This window comes from Cherax quadricarinatus, chromosome 87 (genome assembly GCF_038502225.1).
Source record: "Cherax quadricarinatus isolate ZL_2023a chromosome 87, ASM3850222v1, whole genome shotgun sequence".
Classification (NCBI taxonomy): domain Eukaryota; kingdom Metazoa; phylum Arthropoda; class Malacostraca; order Decapoda; family Parastacidae; genus Cherax; species Cherax quadricarinatus.
Window position 1 is genome coordinate 2,466,083 of NC_091378.1, and position 21,989 is coordinate 2,488,071.

At 47.9% G+C, this 21,989-nt stretch overlaps 1 protein-coding gene across 13 annotated transcripts in view; it reads left to right on the forward strand.

The window, feature by feature from the left end:
* Window positions 1–21,989, forward strand: part of RhoGAP19D (Rho GTPase activating protein at 19D) — a 475,555-nt gene that overhangs the window by 315,799 nt on the left and 137,767 nt on the right. The window lies entirely within an intron of this gene.

Below are 21,989 nucleotides of genomic sequence, written 5' to 3' on the forward strand. Positions count from 1 at the left end.
AATACCGAATGGTATTGTATACCTGCCTCTCACTTGTATACATTTGGTATACCTTTTGAGTTCCGAGAGTTTTTCTGCTCCCGGAGCCCGGCCATGGGCCAGGACCGTCTGGTGCTTGCCTGGTCAGCCAGGCTATTGCTGGCTCGCTGGCCCACATATCTATCACAGCCTGGTTGATCTGGCACCCGGTGAAGATTCTTGTCCAGTTTCCTCTTGAAGACTTCCACACTTGTTCCAGCAGTGTTTGTGTCAGTTGTATTGACCATACTGATAGGTGGTTATGGACAGCGGCGACAGGTGTGGATATTGACCACAGTGACGGGTGTGGATATTGACCACAGTCACAGGTGCGGGTATTGACCACAGTGACAGGTGTGGGTTTTCCATTAGGTGCAAAGACTTGACGTCCATCCCCACACTGCAAGGCAACAGAGAGAGAGGGATCGGTCATAAACAGAGAGAGAGAGAGAGAGAGAGAGAGAGAGGATTTCATAAAGAGAGGGGTCGGTCATGAACAAAGACAGTACTGAGCGAGACACCTGGGGTGAGAGTTCTACAAGGACATCATCTCTAGACACCGCAGGTGGTTAGGCTATGTGAATGTTGTCCTGTAATATTTTTTTTTTATTATCACACTGGCCGATTCCCACCAAGGCAGGGTGGCCAAAGAAAAAAACTTTCACCATCATTCACTCCATCACTGTCTTGCCAGAAGGGTGCTTTACACTACAGTTTTTAAACTGCAACATTAACACCCCTCCTTCAGAGTGCAGGCACTGTACTTCCCATCTCCAGGACTCAAGTCCGGCCTGCCGGTTTCCCTGAATTCCTTCATAAATGTTACTTTGCTCACACTCCAACAGCACGTCAAGTATTAAAAACCATTTGTCTCCATTCACTCCTATCAAACACGCTCACGCATGCCTGCTGGAAGTCCAAGCCCCTCGCACACAAAACCTCCTTTACCCCTCCCTCCAACCTTTCCTAGGCCGACCCTTACCCTCCCCGCCTTCCTTCCACTACAGACTGATACACTCTTGAAGTCATTCTGTTTCGCTCCATTCTCTCTACATGTCCGAACCACCTCAACAACCCTTCCTCAGCCCTCTGGACAACAGTTTTGGTAATCCCGCACCTCCTCCTAACTTCCAAACTACGAATTCTCTGCATTATATTCACCACACATTGCCCTCAGACATGACATCTCCACTGCCTCCAGCCTTCTCCTCGCTGCAACATTCATCACCCATGCTTCACACCCATATAAGAGCGTTGGTAAAACTATACTCTCATACATTCCCCTCTTTGCCTCCAAGGACAAAGTTCTTTGTCTCCACTAGGTTAGATAAACGGATATGCTTTTTAAGCGATTAGACATTGTACTGCGGCAACATTTCTCTCTCTCTCTCTCTCTCTCTCTCTCTCTCTCTCTCTCTCTCTCTCTCTCTCTCTCTCTCTCTCTCTCTCTCTCTCTCTCTCTCTCTCTCTCTCTCCTGGAGCTTTCTCAAGCCAGTACGATAATATCCTGGTCATTACTATGTACATCAACCTAACAGCATTTAAGACCACTAACATGGTCGAGTCTTCCATACAGTTGCCCTCAGAGCAAAAGGAGAATGACTCCTCACATCTTGTGTTGCTCCTTGTGTTGCGTCCACACAAGCACAGCCTCTACACAACACCCTTGTCCAATGACTTCCATCGAATTGAAGAGGCCAGCTGAGTGCCGAAACGTCGTCAGAAATAGATACCCAGGTGTTGCACGTTTCTTATCAACTTTTCAGCGCTGTGGAGAGAAATGTTGTCAGTTATCGATGTGTTGGAAAGAGAAATGTGTTATGTTTTTCTCTCTCTAGGAAGAGCTATTTGAGTTGATCAGGCGTGGGCGAAACGTTAGTATTATAGGTACTGTATACCATTAAAAATGGTATACAGTACCATTTTTATGGGAAAATGGTAACGATATATTTCATATATACCATCAGCTCTGACCTGTAGCAAAGTAACCCTGACCTGTAGCAAGGTAACCCTGACCTGTAGCAAGGTAACCCTGACCTGTAGCAAGGTAACCCTGACCTGTAGCAAGGTAACCCTGACCTGTAGCAAGGTAACCCTGACCTGTAGCACGGTAACCCTGACCTGTAGCAAGGTAACCCTGACCTGTAGCAAGGTAACCCTGACCTGTAGCAAGGTAACCCTGACCTGTAGCAAGGTAACCCTGACCTGTAGCAAGGTAACCCTGACCTGTAGCAAGGTAACCCTGACCTGTAGCAAGGTAACCCTGACCTGTAGCAAGGTAGCCCTGACCTGTAGCAAGGTAGCTTCTGTATATAGTATAATTTTTCATAGCTGTGAATAAAACAGTAGTTCCTTAAGTAACTAGGGAGTTCTGTTAGTGCCAGTTCACCTGCCAGTTCACCTGCCAGTTCACCTGCCAGTTCACCTGCCAGTTCACCTGCCAGTCGAGTCTCGGATTAACTTTTTCAATGGCATTTACGGAAAATTGCAGCATAAAGCAGAACTTTATAAGCGACAGTGATTGTATATATATATACAGATGTATACTGTGAAGGATACGGTACCTTTATACCTTTGATATACCTTACCTTACTAGCCTAGTTGTGCTTGGGTACTTGTGGCTGCGTGGGTCGAGGCGTAGCTTCTGGCCCTGCCTCTTCGCGTGTCGTTTGGTGGGTGTGCTAACATTTTGTCCAAGGCACTTGTCACTTAAGATATTTGGCGTGTGTGTGTGTGTGTTTGTGTGTGTGTGTGTGTGTATGTGTGTATAGGATTGCGTGGGTGTTAGTGTGGAGGTGGTGCGTCATAGAGTACAGTAGCTGTGTTGATGAGAGCGTGACGGAGTGACTCAGGCCGGAACACACACACACTCCACCTCCACTTAACCAGGCTCCTCCTGCAGTGTGTGTGTGTGTGTGTGTGTGTGTGTGTGTGTGTGTGTGTGTGTGTGTGTGTGTGTGTGTGCTCGCACGTGCAATCGTTCGCGCGCGCACACGTGTACAGGGGTGTTGGCCCAGGTAACGGGAATGTGATGCTAGGTCCTCTCTCTACACAGGGTTTGACAGGTTAAGGATCCCTAGCTTTATTGACAAGCTATTTACAGGTTAAGGATTCCCTAACTTTATTGGCAAGCTAGGCTATTACCTACATCAGCTCATTTGAAAGCATTTTTATTGTTATGAGACATACAAGTAGGGAACAGGATGAAGTTGGAGACATCTGTGGGCCAGCATTTTCATTTGATCAACTGACTTTATCTCGTTGACATCATTATGCTGTACGAATGTGTTCCATACTCGAGTCATCCTGGGTATGTATGATCTCAGATGGAGTGATGTTCTGGAGAAGGGTACAGCCAGAGTGAAGTTGCTACTTTCTGCCCGTCTTGTGGCATAAAAGCATGTTTCATGCTGTCCTCGAAGTGGATCCAAGTGTGGTATTTTGACAATATTGGCCTTGTACATAACAGTAAGGCCACCCACATCCCTCCTATGTTGAAGGCTCTGCTGAAATGACAAATCTATCCAAGATGGGTCCAGGCGAGAGATGAGACGTCTTCTCTCTCTCTCTCTCTCTCTCTATCTCTCTCTCTCTCTCTCTCTCTCTCTCTCTCTCTCTCTCTCTCTCTCTCTCTCTCTCTCTCTCTCTCTCTCTCTCTCTCTCTCTCTCTCTCTCTCTCTCTCTCTCTCTCTCTCTCTCTCTCTCTCTCTCTCTCTCTCTCTCTCTCTCTCTCTTGACAAGATTAGGTTAAGGATCCCTAGTTTTATTGACAAGCTATTTACAGGTTAAGGATTCCTACCTTTATTGACAAGCTAAGAGCTGTTACCTACATCAGCTCATTTGAAAGGATTTTTATTGTTATGGAACATACAAATAGGGAACAAGATGAAGTTGGAGCCATCTGTGGGCCAGCATTTTCATTTGATCAACTGACTTTATCTCGTTGACATCATAATGCTGTACGAATGTGTTCCATACTCGGGTCATCTTGGGGATAAATGATCTCAGATGAATTGATGTTCTGGAGAATGGTACAGACCGAGTGAAGCTGCTGCTTTCTGCCCGTCTTGTGGTATAGAAACTTGCTTCACGCTGTCCTCGAAGTGGATCCAAGTGTGGTACTTTGACAATGTTGGCCTTGTACACAACAGTAAGGCCACCCACATCCCTCCTGTGTTGATGGCTCTGCTGAAACGACAGATCTATCCAGGATGAGTCCAGGCGAGAGATGAGACGTCTTGCTCTGTTCTCTAATCTGTCAAGCAGTCGCAGATGAGAGGGGACGAGGGGGGGAGGCGGGCGAACCTAGAAAGTGGAGCATACTCAAGGTGTGAGCGTACTTGTGCCTCGTACAGAATCTTGCAACCCCTACTGTTAAGCATATGCGAGATACGGCGAAGTGCTGTAAGCTTCCTGGCTGCCTTGTTTGCAAGATTTACAGCGTGGTTCTTCATGGTCAGTTTGGAGTCAAATTTCACCCTAAGGATATCAACTTCTTCCCCAGGTGTCAACACCCTCCCATTCATACTTACTATTGCACCGACATTACCATCATGGTACCTAGAGATCATCATTTGTGCTTTCTCAGATGCAAATGTTACTTGCCATCTATTTCTCTCTCTCTCTCTCTCTCTCTCTCTCTCTCTCTCTCTCTCTCTCTCTCTCTCTCTCTCTCCCTCTCTCTCTCTCTCCTGCTTTTCTATTTTTGACCTTTATACCTAGATAATACACGATAGGTCTTAATGAAGACAACAGTAGATAGTTCCTCTCGGCAGATAACCTGTGTGGACTTCCACGTTACCCGTTATCTGTCTTTCCCATCTCTATCTCCCTCTCTCTCTCTCTCTCTCTCTCTCTCTCTCTCTCTCTCTCTCTCTCTCTCTCTCTCTCTCTCTGGGAAGGGCCACAAGTGCACCAGTGACAGCATGAATGACTGGCGTACGAATGGAATGTTTGGCGTAGTGTGTGTGTGTGTGTGTGTGTGTGTGTACTCACCTAGTTGAGGTTGCGGGGGTCGAGTCCGAGCTCCTGGCCCCGCCTCTTCACTGATCGCTACTAGGTCACTCTCCCTGAACCGTGAGCTTTATCATACCTCTGCTTAAAGCTATGTATGGATCCTGCCTCCACTACATCGCTTCCCAAACTATTCCACTTACTGACTACTCTGTGGCTGAAGAAATACTTCCTAACATCCCTGTGATTCATCTGTGTCTTCAGCTTCCAACTGTGTCCCCTTGTTACTGTGTCCAATCTCTGGAACATCCTGTCTTTGTCCACCTTGTCAATTCCTCTCAATATTTTGTATGTCGTTATCATGTCCCCCTATCTCTCCTGTTCTCCAGTGTCGTTAGGTTGATTACCCTTAACCTCTCCTCGTAGGACATACCTCTTAGCTCTGGGACTAGTCTTGTTGCAAACCTTTGCACTTTCTCTAGTTTCTTTACGTGCTTGGCTAGGTGTGGGTTCCAAACTGGTGTCGCATACTCTAATATGGGCCTAACGTACACAGTGTACAGGGTCCTGAACGATTCCTTATTAAGATGTCGGAATGCTGTTCTGAGGTTTGCCAGGCGCCCATATGCTGCAGCAGATATTTGGTTGATGTGCACTTCAGGAGATGTGCCTGGTGTTATACTCACCCCAATATCTTTTTCCTTGAGTGAGGTTTGTAGTCTCTGGCCCCCTAGACTGTACTCCGTCTGCGGTCTTATTTGCCCTTCCCCATTCTTCATGACTTTGCACTTGGTGGGATTGAACTCCAGGAGCCAATTGCTGGACCATGTCTGCAGCCTGTCCAGATCCCTTTGTAGTTCTGCTGGTCTTCGATCGAGTGAATTCTTCTCATTAATTTCACGTCATCTGCAAACAGGGACACCTCCGAGTCTATTCCTTCCGTCATGTCGTTCACAAATACCAGAAACAGCACTGGTCCTAAGACTGACCCCTGTGGGACCCCGCTGTTCACAGGTGCCCACTCTGACACCTCGCCACGTACCATGACTCACTGCTGTCTTCCTGAAAAGTATTCCCTGATCCATTGTAGTGCCTTCCCTGTTATCCCTGCTTGGTCCTCCAGTTTTTGCACCAATCTCTTGTGTGGAACTGTGTCAAACGCCTTCCTGTAGTCTAGGAAAACGCAATCAACCCACCCCTCTCTCTCTTGTCTTACTGCTGTCACCATGTCATAGAACTCCAGTAGATTTGTGACACAGGATTTCCCATCCCTGAAACCATGTTGGCTCTGTGTGTGTGCGCACGCGCGCGTGTGTGTGTGTGTGTGTGTGTGTGTGTGTGTGTGTGTGTGTGTGTGTGTGTGTGTGTGTGTGTGTGTGTGTGTGTGTGTGTGTGTGTGTGTGTGTGTGTGTGTGTGTGTAGTGTACAGTGTATACCAGGTGTTAGTGAAGCTCGCTAGTAGTAACTAGTATTTGTATCGTGTTAACTTACGAGAAACACTGTAGTAAACAATGTAGGCCTACTGACCCATGCCGGGCCTGGCACAGTAGCTTTCAATTCAGTATTGTATATCAGTCTTGTTATGATACCTGACATCTCTGTATGACCCTTATGGGTTTATCGCTTAGTTATGATTATAATAATATGACACCTGACTACTGGCCCAAACTAGGCAGGCCATCTTTAACTAATCCACTCCTGCTCATGTACTATACCTGTCCAACCTAACCTTGTAATTGATCAATTCAGGTCTTATAAACAAGGTATATAATACTGACTGATGGTTAAAAAGCGGCATATATAGAAATTTTAAGTTTATTACGTTGCCTGAAGCACTGTGTTTACTTGGGGAACGTAAGTGAAGGTTACGATAGATTGGTCAGGAAACAGGACAAGTGTTTCCTGACGCGGGTGTTAGTCATATGATGACCCACGGCTGGAGCTTTTGACTTCTAACCGAGACCTTTCACTGGCTTACCCGTCCACCTCTTTCAAAATTTGGGTTATAGTGTTATAGTTTGACATGGCTTCTTCAGTATACTGAAGTAAATGACTCATACGGACTGATAAAGTGTGACCCAGAGGCGTATATCCTGGGTGTGCTAGGTGAACCCCGCACACCTACCTATTCTGGGTGTGCTAGGTGAACCCCGCACACCTACCTATCCTGGGTGTGCTAGTTGAGCCCCGCACACCTACCTATCCTGGGTGTGCTAGGTGAACCCCGCACACCTACCTATCCTGGGTGTGCTAGTTGAACCCCGCACACCTACCTATCCTGGGTGTGGTAGGTGAACCCCGCACACCTACCTATCCTGGGTGTGCTAGTTGAGCCCCGCACACCTACCTATCCTGGGTGTGCTAGGTGAACCCCGCACACCTACCTATCCTGGGTGTGCTAGTTGAGCCCCGCACACCTACCTATCCTGGGTGTGCTAGGTGAACCCCGCACACCTACCTATTCTGACCTGACCTCGTTCATTATAATGAATCACAATGAGAAATTTTTGTGTCCGCTGTTATGAAATATTGTGGCAGTTGTTCTAACATAGCGCACACCCCACAGCTAGTTGTACCACGCACACCCCACAGCTAGTTGTACCACGCACACCCCACAGCTAGTTGTACCACGCACACCCCACAGCTAGTTGTACCACGCACACCCCACAGCTAGTTGTACCACGCACACCCCACAGCTAGTTGTACCACGCACACCCCACAGCTAGTTGTACCACGCACACCCCACAGCTAGTTGTACCACGCACACCCCACAGCTAGTTGTACCACGCACACCCCACAGCTAGTTGTACCACGCACACCCCACAGCTAGTTGTACCACGCACACCCCACAGCTAGTTGTACCACGCACACCCCACAGCTAGTTGTACCACGCACACCCCACAGCTAGTTGTACCACTCACACCCCACAGCTAGTTGTACCACGCACACCCCACAGCTAGTTGTACCACGCACACCCCACAGCTAGTTGTACCACGCACACCCCACAGCTAGTTGTACCACGCACACCCCACAGCTAGTTGTACCACGCACACCCCACAGCTAGTTGTACCACGCACACCCCACAGCTAGTTGTACCACGCACACCCCACAGCTAGTTGTACCACGCACACCCCACAGCTAGTTGTACCACGCACACCCCACAGCTAGTTGTACCACGCACACCCCACAGCTAGTTGTACCACGCACACCCCACAGCTAGTTGTACCACGCACACCCCACAGCTAGTTGTACCACGCACACCCCACAGCTAGTTGTACCACGCACACCCCACAGCTAGTTGTACCACGCACACCCCACAGCTAGTTGTACCACGCACACCCCACAGCTAGTTGTACCACGCACACCCCACAGCTAGTTGTACCACGCACACCCCACAGCTAGTTGTACCACGCACACCCCACAGCTAGTTGTACCACGCACACCCCACAGCTAGTTGTACCACGCACACCCCACAGCTAGTTGTACCACGCACACCCCACAGCTAGTTGTACCACGCACACCCCACAGCTAGTTGTACCACGTACACCCCACAGCTAGTTGTACCACGCACACCCCACAGCTAGTTGTACCACGCACACCCCACAGCTAGTTGTACCACGCACACCCCACAGCTAGTTGTACCACGCACACCCCACAGCTAGTTGTACCACGTACACCCCACAGCTAGTTGTACCACGCACACCCCACAGCTAGTTGTACCACGCACACCCCACAGCTAGTTGTACCACGCACACCCCACAGCTAGTTGTACCACGCACACCCCACAGCTAGTTGTACCACGCACACCCCACAGCTAGTTGTACCACGCACACCCCACAGCTAGTTGTACCACGCACACCCCACAGCTAGTTGTACCACGCACACCCCACAGCTAGTTGTACCACGCACACCCCACAGCTAGTTGTACCACGTACACCCCACAGCTAGTTGTACCACGCACAGCCCACAGCTAGTTGTACCACGCACACCCCACAGCTAGTTGTACCACGCACACCCCACAGCTAGTTGTACCACGCACACCCCACAGCTAGTTGTACCACGCACACCCCACAGCTAGTTGTAGCGCGCACACCCCACAGCTAGTTGTACCACGCACAAACCACAGCTAGTTGTACCACGCACACCCCACAGCTAGTTGTACCACGCACACCCCACAGCTAGTTGTACCACGCACACCCCACAGCTAGTTGTACCACGCACACCCCACAGCTAGTTGTACCACGCACACCCCACAGCTAGTTGTACCACGCACACCCCACAGCTAGTTGTACCACGCACACCCCACAGCTAGTTGTACCACGCACACCCCACAGCTAGTTGTACTAGTTGTACCACGCACACCCCACAGCTAGTTGTACCACGCACACCCCACAGCTAGTTGTACCACGCACACCCCACAGCTAGTTGTACCACGCACACCCCACAGCTAGTTGTACCACGCACACCCCACAGCTAGTTGTACCACGCACACCCCACAGCTAGTTGTACCACGCACACCCCACAGCTAGTTGTACCACGCACACCCCACAGCTAGTTGTACCACGCACACCCCACAGCTAGTTGTACCACGCACACCCCACAGCTAGTTGTACCACGCACACCCCACAGCTAGTTGTACCACGCACACCCCACAGCGAGTTGTACCACGCACACCCCACAGCTAGTTGTACCACAGCACACCCCACAGCTAGTTGTACCACGCACACCCCACAGCTAGTTGTACCACGCACACCCCACAGCTAGTTGTACCACGCACACCCCACAGCTAGTTGTACCACGCACACCCCACAGCTAGTTGTACCACGCACACCCCACAGCTAGTTGTACCACGCACACCCCACAGCTAGTTGTACCACGCACACCTTACAGCTAGTTGTACCACGCACACCCCACAGCTAGTTGTACCACGCACACCCCACAGCTACTTGTACCACGCACACCCCACAGCTAGTTGTACCACGCACACCCCACAGCTACTTGTACCCCACAGCTAGTTGCACACCCCACAGCTAGTTGTACCACGCACACCCCACAGCTAGTTGTACCACGCACACCCCACAGCTAGTTGTACCACGCACACCCCACAGCTAGTTGTACCACGCACACCCCACAGCTAGTTGTACCACGCACACCCCACAGCTAGTTGTACCACGCACAGCCCACAGCTAGTTGTACCACGCACACCCCACAGCTAGTTGTACCACGCACACCCCACAGCTAGTTGTACCACGCACACCCCACAGCTAGTTGTACCACGCACACCCCACAGCTACTTGTACCACGCACACCCCACAGCTAGTTGTACCACGCACACCCCACAGCTACTTGTACCACGCACACCCCACAGCTAGTTGTACCACGCACACCCCACAGCTAGTTGTACCACGCACACCCCACAGCTAGTTGTACCACGCACACCCCACAGCTAGTTGTACCACGCACACCCCACAGCTAGTTGTATCACGCACACCCACAGCTAGTTGTATCTTGCACACCCCACAGCTAGTTGTACCACGCACATCCCACAGCTAGTTGTACCACGCACACCCCACAGCTAGTTGTACCACGCACACCCCACAGCTAGTTGTACCACGCACACCCCACAGCTAGTTGTACCACGCACACCCCACAGCTAGTTGTACCACGCACACCCCACAGCTAGTTGTACCACGCACACCCCGCAGCTAGTTGTACCACGCACACCCCACAGCTAGTTGTACCACGCACACCCCACAGCTAGTTGTACCACGCACACCCCACAGCTAGTTGTATCACGCACACCCCACAGCTAGTTGTATCACGCACACCCCACAGCTAGTTGTACCACGCACACCCCACAGCTAGTTGTACCACGCACACCCCACAGCTAGTTGTATCACGCACACCCCACAGCTAGTTGTACCACGCACACAACACAGCTAGTTGTATCACGCACACCCCACAGCTAGTTGTATCACGCACACCCCACAGCTAGTTGTACCACGCACACCCCACAGCTAGTTGTATCACGCACACCCCACAGCTAGTTGTATCACGCACACCCCACAGCTAGTTGTACCACGCACACCCCACAGCTAGTTGTACCACGCACACCCCACAGCTAGTTGTATCACGCACATCCCACAGCTAATTGTACCACGCACACCCCACAGCTAGTTGTACCACGCACACTCCACAGCTAGTTGTACCACGCACACCCCACAGCTAGTTGTACCACGCACACCCCACAGCTAGTTGTACCACGCACACCATACAGCTAGTTGTACCACGCACACCCCACAGCTATTTGTATCACGCACACCCCACAGCTAGTTGTACCACGCACACCCCACAGCTAGTTGTATCACGCACAGCGCACACCCCACAGCTAGTTGTACCACGCACACCCCACAGCTAGTCGTACCACGCACACCCCACAGCTAGTTGTACACCGCACACCCCACAGCTAGTTGTACCCCGCACACCCCACAGCTAGTTGTACCACGCACACCCCACAGCTAGTTGTACCACGCACATCCCACAGTTAGTTGCACCACGCACACCCCACAGCTAGTTGTACCACGCACACCCCACAGCTAGTTGTACCACGCACACCCCACAGCTAGTTGTACCACGCACATCCCACAGCTAGTTGTACCACGCACGCCCCACAGCTAGTTGTACCACGCACATCCCACAGCTAATTGTACCACGCACACCCCACAGCTAGTTGTACCACGCACACCCCACAGCTAGTTGCACCACGCACACCCCACAGCTAGTTGTACCACAAATAACAAAAAAAGGCACAATACCGTGACTGGAACGATACACAAATAACCCGCACATAAAAGAGAGAGAAGCTTACGACGACGTTTCAGTCCGACTTGGACCATTGACAAAGTCACATTGTGACTTTGTCAATGGTCCAAGTCGGACTGAAACGTCGTCCTAAGCTTCTCTCTTTTATGTGCGGGTTATTTGTGTATAGTTGTACCACGCACACCCCACAGCTAGTTGTATCACGCACAGCGCACACCCCACAGCTAGTTGTACCACGCACACCCCACAGCTAGTTGTATCACGCACAGCGCACACCCCACAGCAGTAACGAGGGAAGAATGTTAACAGTAACGAGGGGAGAATGTTAACAGTAACAAGGAGGAGAATGTTAGCAGTAACGCGGAGGAGAATGTTAGCAACGAGGAGGAGAATGTTAGCAGTAACGAGGGAATAATGTTAGCAGTAACTAGGGGAGAATGTTAGCAGTAACGAGGAGGAGATGTTAGCAGTAACGAGGGGAGAATGTTAGCAGTAACGAGGAGAATGTTAGCAGTAACGAGGGGAGAATGTTAGCAGTAACGATGGCGAGAATGTTAGTAACGAGGAGGAGAATGTTAGCAGTAACGAGGGGAGAATGTTAGCAGTAACAAGGGGAGAATGTTAGCAGTAACGAGGGGAAGAATGTTAGCAGTTACGAGGGGAAGAATGTTAGCAGTTACGAGAGGAAGAATGTTAGCAGTAACGAGGAGGAGAATGTTAGCAGTAACGAGGAGAGTGTTAGTAGTAACGAGGAGGAGAATGTTAGCAGTAACGAGGGGAGAATGTTAGCAGTAACGAGGGGAGAATGTTAGCAGTAACGAGGGGAGAATGTTAGCAGTAACGAGGAGAATATTAGCAGTAATGAATGAAAGGTGGTTTGCAGAGATGGAAGAACGATGAGATTTAAGTTGAAGAGGAAGTGTTGACGAGTAGGAATCTCTTGGGTGTTTTTTCAGGACACGTACAATTGTTGACAGGGAGAAAGGTAGGATGAACTGCACTACAAGTGAAGATATACAAGAAACAATAATTCCTTTGCCATGATTTTTAAAGGGGTGGACCGGTAAGCCAGTAGAAGGCATCGGTCAAATGACCAAAAGCTCCATTTACGGGTCATGTGACTAAGACCAACGTCAGGAAGAACTTGTCCTGTTTCCTGAGAAACCTTAATTAACCTACAAGTGAAGGTAAAGATATACTCATCGTCGGGGCCTCACAAATTTGATGTATGGACAGAACATTTTGTGGGGGGGGGGGCAGGAGGGCGAGACGGACAAAGCTAGTATGGATGATATAGTTTACAGGTGAAGTAATGGGAACAGCCTCATTATCCGCCTTAGTGTTGGAGGTAATGATATTGACAAACACAGGAGCTCTCTTGCTACATACAGGACAAATATTGATTTAGGTCAGAGGGAGGGCATCCCAACCTAGAAGTGGAGTGGGCGATAAATTGATGTCCAGGACAAGTGTAAATTACTGGCTAAGTAAGTACTTCAAAGAACTTACAAGTCATTGATAACTGGAATTATTTCTTTGACAAACATATGTATGCAAGGGATGGAGTGCATCTTTAAGAAGCAGAGGTGATAATGTTAGCCATTACAGTCGAGGGAACTGATGCTGAATTCTGTAAGACTTTAAGCTGATGGAATATAAGTGTGTGTGTGAGGAACAAAGAAATTACAGTACAGGGAAGAAAACAAGGTCTTGTAGGAAATTTTTCAGAAAATAATAGCTCATAATATACTTACTAATGAAAAAAAGGAAATAGTAATGACTACTAATAAAAACAATGGAGAGGTAAAGAGAAACTTGGTCTACTATACAAATAACCAGAGCTGTTGCAATAATATAGACTCAAACTAATTGCATGTGAGGGAAACCTGAATATTATTGCAGTCATCGAGACCTGATCCAGTCTGAAAAATAGGGACATGCCTACTGAATACCACATACAGGGGCATAACTTATTCCGCATTGGTAAGGTGGCGGAGTTAAGGGACACTTCACTTCTGTTTTCTAATTTTTTCCCCTCTAATCTACCTTGTCTATAATTACTATCGTATTTGTTTTGTCTGCTTTCGTAAGGTGAGGTCTAGGATCTTTCCTTAATTCATGGTATAACTTAACAAATATTTGATGACAATTGTCTGTAGTATACTACCACAGACATGGGTGCCCTCCCCCAGGATGCGGCCCACAACAGTCGATCTGGAATAAAAACATGAAGTATGGAAACTTAGAGCAAGCAGTTGAAGGTATCGCCACAGGTGGGCGGGATCCACTGTTGGAAGTAGGTCATGTCCAAGAGTTGGGTCAGATAATAACAGATGTGTTGTAGAAGATATTTTCTTTACTAAGATTAAATGGTAATGCTGTGTTAGACTACATAAGAATGAAGGAACACTGCCGCAGGCCTGCTGGCCCAAACTAGGCAGGTTCTTCTCTAAACCAACCATTCCCACCCAACCACTTGTACAACCTTTTCCAAAAGCTTCCCTAATTTTTAAGTATTCATTCCACTAGCCTAGTTTTTATTTTTCTCAGAATTGTGTAATAGAGCACTGTGACTAGTATCATTACCGACACGTTGAAGAATTAGACATGTATAATTCATTAATATACCGCACTATTTGTTTACTGTTGGGTGAACAGGGAAAGCGGGTGAGAGGATTTGCTCCAGATTCTACCCAAGTCGTGTCAGTTGAACCGGACACTTCACTATTTGAGGTACTAGGTGTGGCAGGGAGGCGAGGCTGATAGGGAAGTGTTAGGTAGAGGGTGGGGAGATAGAGAAAGCAGCAGAGTCGTCCTGCTGAATGGTGTATCATTGAAAGACTAGCAGGGGGAGCCGTGGTGAGTCAAAAACTACCTGTAATCCCGCCTGCCAGATGATGGCGGGGCCTGTGCTCTTATGATGCTAGTTGCCGCTGCTCGCCATTAACAACACTTCTCCTGCCTTGTTGTGTATCTCAGTGAACGCTTGCTCTCAATATTAGAAATAAATATTTATAAGAGTCTTTTAGTGAGGTAAAATGATAGAAACGTACAGAGGGATGGAAGTAAGAGATGTTGATGTGTGGGGTGTTGTGGTAGCCCAGGCTGGCAGGGAGGGTGGTAATGGTGGAGTCAAACACCGCGCTTGTGACTCCTCCAACTTGGCTGGCCACACGCACTCCTCTCTAAGTGTTCACACTTTCCTAGTGTACACATTGCTGGTAACGTCTGCGACGTGTGCACCATCAGCAACACCGTGTGTGTGTGAATGTGTGTACTGTAGCAGTGTAGTATAGACGACATAGTACGGAGAGTGAGTGGCGGTCTACTTGTTAATGAGTTTGGAGGCTCATCTTAGTAATAAAACATAGTGAACTCGTCATATTTGTTGGTGGGCCTCACACCAGGTTTCGTCCATCACGGTAGTGGCCTCCTGGGAGCCACCGGTGTCCTGCCCCCCACCGGAGAGTCCACAGTATTGATTACCAATGTGAAGGCCAGTGCAGTGGGTGGTAGGCGCATATTATAAGCAGACGGCGCAGCGGCCGTAGCGGTCACCCCCAGGACAAACTGTTGGTGTGTGCGGGGTGGGAGGGTGTGTTGGTGAGGGAGGGTGTGTTGGTGAAGGAAGGTGTGAGGGAGAAACAAGGTAAGGGGAATGGGGGAGGGCTGTCCTCACAACCACTGACTAGTGTTGCTGCGGCCACCTGCTACATCCGGCCTTCTCTGAGCGCAGCGGTGATTCCATAGATTAGACGCTAGCCGCTCGTGGTTTAGTGTTAGTGGTTGATGTATGGTGCTGCTGGATCAGTAGTGCTACCGAGCCAGTGGTGGTGGCGGTGTTGGATCATTAATGGTGCTGCTGAATCAGTGGTGATGGATCAGTGGTGGTGATGCTACATCAGTGTGGTGTAATTATCAGTCTGGAAGCTAGAATACTATTTTTTAGAGTAGTGATAGTAGGCACAGAATAGTTTTGCTACTAGTGCTAGAACATTGTTAAGGTAGGATGGACCAGTGATGTTAGTGCTTAAGGTACGATGGACCAATGATGGTAGTTAAGGTAGGGTGGACCAGTGATGTTAATTCTTAAGGTAGAGTGGACCAGTGATGTTAGTTCTTAAGGTAGGGTGGACCAGTGATGTTAGTTCTTAAGGTAGGGTGGACCAGTGATGTTAGTGCTTAAGGTAGGGTGGACCAGTGATGTTAGTTCTTTTAAGGTAGGGTGGACCAGTGATGTTAATTCTTAAGGTAGAGTGGACCAGTGATGTTAGTTATTAAGGTAGAGTGGACCAGTGATGTTAGTTCTTTTAAGGTAGGGTGGACCAGTGATGTTAATTCTTAAGGTAGAGTGGACAGTGATGTTAGTGCTTAAGGTAGGGTGGACCAGTGATGTTAGTTCTTTTAAGGTAGGGTGGATCAGTGATGTTAATTCTTAAGGTAGAGTGGACCAGTGATGTTAGTTCTTAAGGTAGGGTGGACCAGTGATGTTAGTTCTTAAGGTAGGGTGGACCAGTGATGTTAGTGCTTAAGGTAGGGTGGACCAGTGATGTTAGTTCTTTTAAGGTAGGGTGGACCAGTGATGTTAATTCTTAAGGTAGAGTGGACCAGTGATGTTAGTGCTTAAGGTAGGGTGGACCAGTGATGTTAGTTCTTTTAAGGTGGGGTGGACCAGTGATGTTAATTCTTAAGGTAGAGTGGACCAGTGATGTTAGTTCTTGATGTAGGGTGGACCAGTGATGTTAGTTCTTGATGTAGGGTGGACCAGTGATGTTAGTTCTTGATGTAGGGTGGACCAGTGATGTTAGTTCTTGAGGTAGGGTGGACCAGTGATGTTAGTTCTTGATGTAAGGTGGACCAGTGATGTTAGTTCTTTGTGTAGGGTGGACCAGTGATGTTAGTTCTTGATGTAGGGTGGACCAGTGATGTTAGTTCTTGATGTAGGGTGGACCAGTGATGTTAGTTCTTGAGGTAGGGTGGACCAGTGATATTAGTTCTTGAGGTAGGGTGGACCAGTGATGTTAGTTCTTGAGGTAGGGTGGACCAGTGATGTTAGTTCTTGATGTAGGGTGGACCAGTGATGTTAGTTCTTTTAAGGTAGGGTGGACCAGTGATGTTAATTCTTAAGGTAGAGTGGACCAGTGATGTTAGTTCTTGATGTAGGGTGGACCAGTGATGTTAGTTCTTTTAAGGTAGGGTGGACCAGTGATATTAGTTCTTGATGTAGGGTGGACCAGTGATGTTAGTTCTTTTAAGGTAGGGTGGACCAGTGATGTTAATTCTTAAGGTAGAGTGGACCAGTGATGTTAGTTCTTGATGTAGGGTGGACCAGTGATGTTAGTTCTTGATGTAGGGTGGACCAGTGATGTTAGTTCTTGATGTAAGGTGGACCAGTGATGTTAGTTCTTGATGTAGGGTGGACCAGTGATGTTAGTTCTTGATGTAGGGTGGACCAGTGATGTTAGTTCTTGAGGTAGGGTGGACCAGTGATGTTAGTTCTTGAGGTAGGGTGGACCAGTGATGTTAGTTCTTGATGTAGGGTGGACCAGTGATGTTAGTTCTTGATGTAGGGTGGACCAGTGATGTTAGTTCTTGATGTAGGGTGGACCAGTGATGTTAGTTCTTGAGGTAGGGTGGACCAGTGATATTAGTTCTTGAGGTAGGGTGGACCAGTGATGTTAGTTCTTGATGTAGGGTGGACCAGTGATGTTAGTTCTTGAGGTAGGGTGGACCAGTGATGTTAGTTCTTGAGGTAGGGTGGACCAGTGATGTTAGTTCTTGATGTAGGGTGGACCAGTGATATTAGTTCTTGATGTAGGGTGGACCAGTGATATTAGTTCTTGATGTAGGGTGGACCAGTGATGTTAGTTCTTTTAAGGTAGGGTGGACCAGTGATGTTAATTCTTAAGGTAGAGTGGACCAGTGATGTTAGTTCTTGATGTAGGGTGGACCAGTGATGTTAGTTCTTGATGTAGGGTGGACCAGTGATGTTCTTGATGTAGGGTGGACCAGTGATGTTAGTTCTTGATGTAGGGTGGACCAGTGATGTTAGTTCTTGATGTAAGGTGGACCAGTGATGTTAGTTCTTGATGTAGGGTGGACCAGTGATGTTAGTTCTTGATGTAGGGTGGACCAGTGATGTTAGTTCTTGATGTAGGGTGGACCAGTGATGTTAGTTCTTGAGGTAGGGTGGACCAGTGATGTTAGTTCTTGAGGTAGGGTGGACCAGTGATATTAGTTCTTGAGGTAGGGTGGACCAGTGATGTTAGTTCTTGATGTAGGATGGACCAGTGATGTTAGTTCTTGAGGTAGGGTGGACCAGTGATATTAGTTCTTGAGGTAGGGTGGACCAGTGATGTTAGTTCTTGATGTAGGGTGGACCAGTGATGTTAGTTCTTGAGGTAGGGTGGACCAGTGATGTTAGTTCTTGAGTAGGTGGACCAGTGATGTTAGTTCTTGATGTAGGGTGGACCAGTGATATTAGTTCTTGATGTAGGGTGGACCAGTGATATTAGTTCTTGATGTAGGGTGGACCAGGTATGTTAGTTCTTGAGGTAGGGTGGACCAGTGATATTAGTTCTTGAGGTAGCATGACTCAAGAAATCGTAATGACACGATTGCAAATAAACCATACCCCCGGCCGGGATTGAACCCGCGGTCATAGTCTCAAAACTCCAGACCGTCGCGTTAGCCACTAGACCAGCTAGCCACAATAAGATTCATCCAACTAGGTATATTTCTACACCATAGGAAAGTTAGCACAGGCACCTCTGTGACCACAAATGCAAGTTTTTACAGACGAATCTCCAGCTAGCGTGGCCGTGACGAACTCTAGCTCAAGTCCCTTCACTGCCGTCAACATGACTCATGAGTCATGTGCCTGTGCTAACTTTCCTATGGTGTAGAAATATACCTAGTTGGATGAATCTTATTGTGGCTAGCTGGTCTAGTGGCTAACGCGACGGGCTGGAGTTTTGAGACTCTATGACCGCGGGTTCAATCCCGGCCGGGGGTATGGTTTCTTGAGGTAGGGTGGACCAGTGATATTAGTTCTTGAGGTAGGGTGGACCAGTGATATTAGTTCTTGATGTAGGGTGGACCAGTGATGTTAGTTCTTGAGGTAGGGTGGACCAGTGATATTAGTTCTTGATGTAGGGTGGACCAGTGATGTTAGTTCTTGGTGTAGGGTGGACCAGTGATGTTAGTTCTTGAGGTAGGGTGGACCAGTGATGTTCTTGATGTAGGGTGGACCAATAATGAAGCTGGACCAGTAGTCGGATTGCTGGTCTAAATAACAGAAGTATGTTTCCCAGGAAGTACATAATTGACTATATTTAAGCGGCAGTGAGAAGAGAATAATATTGTGACACAAAGTGACGCAACTAGATCGTTGTTCAGATAACACGTCGGGAACACAATTATCTTTTCTCGCTATAAGAAGCAACTGCAAAGAAAACTGTGGATAATGTACGAGTGACGGTAGCAATGGTGGATGGTACATAGCGAGTGACGGTAGCAATGGTGGATGGTACATAGGAGGGAGACCAGTGTCTCTCACCAAGACGACTGCATGGCAGCTCACTGGCATCACGCTAACTCCCAGGTCAGTCGCTACCGTTTTTTTTTAGGAGTGGGTCTTATATATCTGGGGAATAGAAGCCGTCCTTTAGTTCCTCTAATCAGACTTTCATTACTCCCCGACATGTGTTTGGGTCTTCGTGAATTGTGGTTAACGCAGTAGCCTGCGTTAGACAGGATGTGAAATTAGAAGCGTCGGACTCAGAAGCTGTTTGGCTACAGTTTCTTGAGGGTCGTCAAAAAGTAATCTTGGGTGTGACTTACATGACTTACATGGAAATAAGTCAATAATGGAATGGAACTTGAATAGAAATAAGTCACTTTCACTTTTTTTTGGGTTATCCTAGGTAATTTACACTATACTGAAAATGGTATAAAATACCAACAAGTTGAAGATTAAGATACATGTGCAACGTTTCGCCTACACAGTTGACTTCAGGTGTAGTAGTGAAATGAAGATGATGTAATCAGTCCATCAACCTTGGAGAAATGAGGTGGTCAGTCCCTCAGTCTGGAGAAAAGTTCGTCTTCACGGCCTGGAATAATATCAGTACCAGCTGTTGCACATGTGTCTTAATCTTCAAATTGTCGGTATTTATACCATTTTCAACATAGTATAAATTACCTAGGATAACCCCCCAAAAAAGTCAGTGACTTACTTCCATTGGGGTATTTGCACTAATTTATTTGTTTGTGTGACTTGGACCTGTCTAGCATGGTCCAGTAGGGCTGCTGCAGTGCTACTTCATGCTTCTTAGCTAAGAAGGGTCATGTAGATAATTTTTCCTTCGTAGGTCGCTGACGAATTACTGGAGGCATTTTAAGATTTCTTAGATTTTCTTCAAGGTATTTCCTGTAAGAATTGACCTTTTTACTGAAACTTAAGAGTGTTGCATCACAATACCCTTGGGTAGCTTGTGCCCAAGATGCGTACCCTAAACTTATCACGTAACCAAGCTAGAGTAGGGTAATCGAGGCTAGGGCCTTGGGTAGCTTGTGCCCAAGATGCGTACCCTAAACTTATCACGTAACCAAGCTAGAGTAGGTTAATCGAGGCTAGGGCCTTGGGTAGCTTGTGCCCAAGATGCGTACCCTAAACTTATCACGTAACCAAGCTAGAGTAGGGTAATCGAGGTTAGGGCCTTGGGTAGCTTGTGCCCAAGATGCGTACCCTAAACTTATCACGTAACCAAGCTAGAGTAGGGTAATCGAGGCTAGGGCCTTGGGTAGCTTGTGCCCAAGATGCGTACCCTAAACTTATCACGTAACCAAGCTAGAGTAGGGTAATCGAGGTTAGGGCCTTGGGTAGCTTGTGCCCAAGATGCGTACCCTAAACTTATCACGTAACCAAGCTAGAGTAGGTTAATCGAGGCTAGGGCCTTGGGTAGCTTGTGCCCAAGATGCGTACCCTAAACTTATCACGTAACCAAGCTAGAGTAGGGTAATCGAGGCTAGGGCCTTGGGTAGCTTGTGCCCAAGATGCGTACCCTAAACTTATCACGTAACCAAGCTAGAGTAGGGTAATCGAGGTTAGGGCCTTGGGTAGCTTGTGCCCAAGATGCGTACCCTAAACTTATCACGTAACCAAGCTAGAGTAGGTTAATCGAGGCTAGGGCCTTGGGTAGCTTGTGCCCAAGATGCGTACCCTAAACTTATCACGTAACCAAGCTAGAGTAGGGTAATCGAGGCTAGGGCCTTGGGTAGCTTGTGCCCAAGATGCGTACCCTAAACTTATCACGTAACCAAGCTAGAGTAGGGTAATCGAGGCTAGGGCCTTGGGTAGCTTGTGCCCAAGATGCGTACCCTAAACTTATCACGTAACCAAGCTAGAGTAGGGTAATCGAGGTTAGGGCCTTGGGTAGCTTGTGCCCAAGATGCGTACCCTAAACTTATCACGTAACCAAGCTAGAGTAGGTTAATCGAGGCTAGGGCCTTGGGTAGCTTGTGCCCAAGATGCGTACCCTAAACTTATCACGTAACCAAGCTAGAGTAGGGTAATCGAGGCTAGGGCCTTGGGTAGCTTGTGCCCAAGATGCGTACCCTAAACTTATCACGTAACCAAGCTAGAGTAGGGTAATCGAGGTTAGGGCCTTGGGTAGCTTGTGCCCAAGATGCGTACCCTAAACTTATCACGTAACCAAGCTAGAGTAGGGTAATCGAGGTTAGGGCCTTGGGTAGCTTGTGCCCAAGATGCGTACCCTAAACTTATCACGTAACCAAGCTAGAGTAGGGTAATCGAGGTTAGGGCCTTGGGTAGCTTGTGCCCAAGATGCGTACCCTAAACTTATCACGTAACCAAGCTAGAGTAGGGTAATCGAGGTTAGGGCCTTGGGTAGCTTTAAGGGGCACGTAAGTTCCCCCGTGTTCTAATAACGTTCATTTTTCCACTATAATCTACCGTGTCCGTAATTACTATCGCATTTTCTTTGTCTATTTCGTAAGGCGAAGTCCAGGATCTTTCCTTAATTCATGGTATAACTTAACAAATATTTAAGGACAGTTATCAAAGATGTTACGTTATATAATGAATTAACGAAAAATTCTGAACTTCACCTTACGAAACAGACAAAGCAAATGAACGTTATTAGAACACGGGAGACAAACCATACCACGGGTGG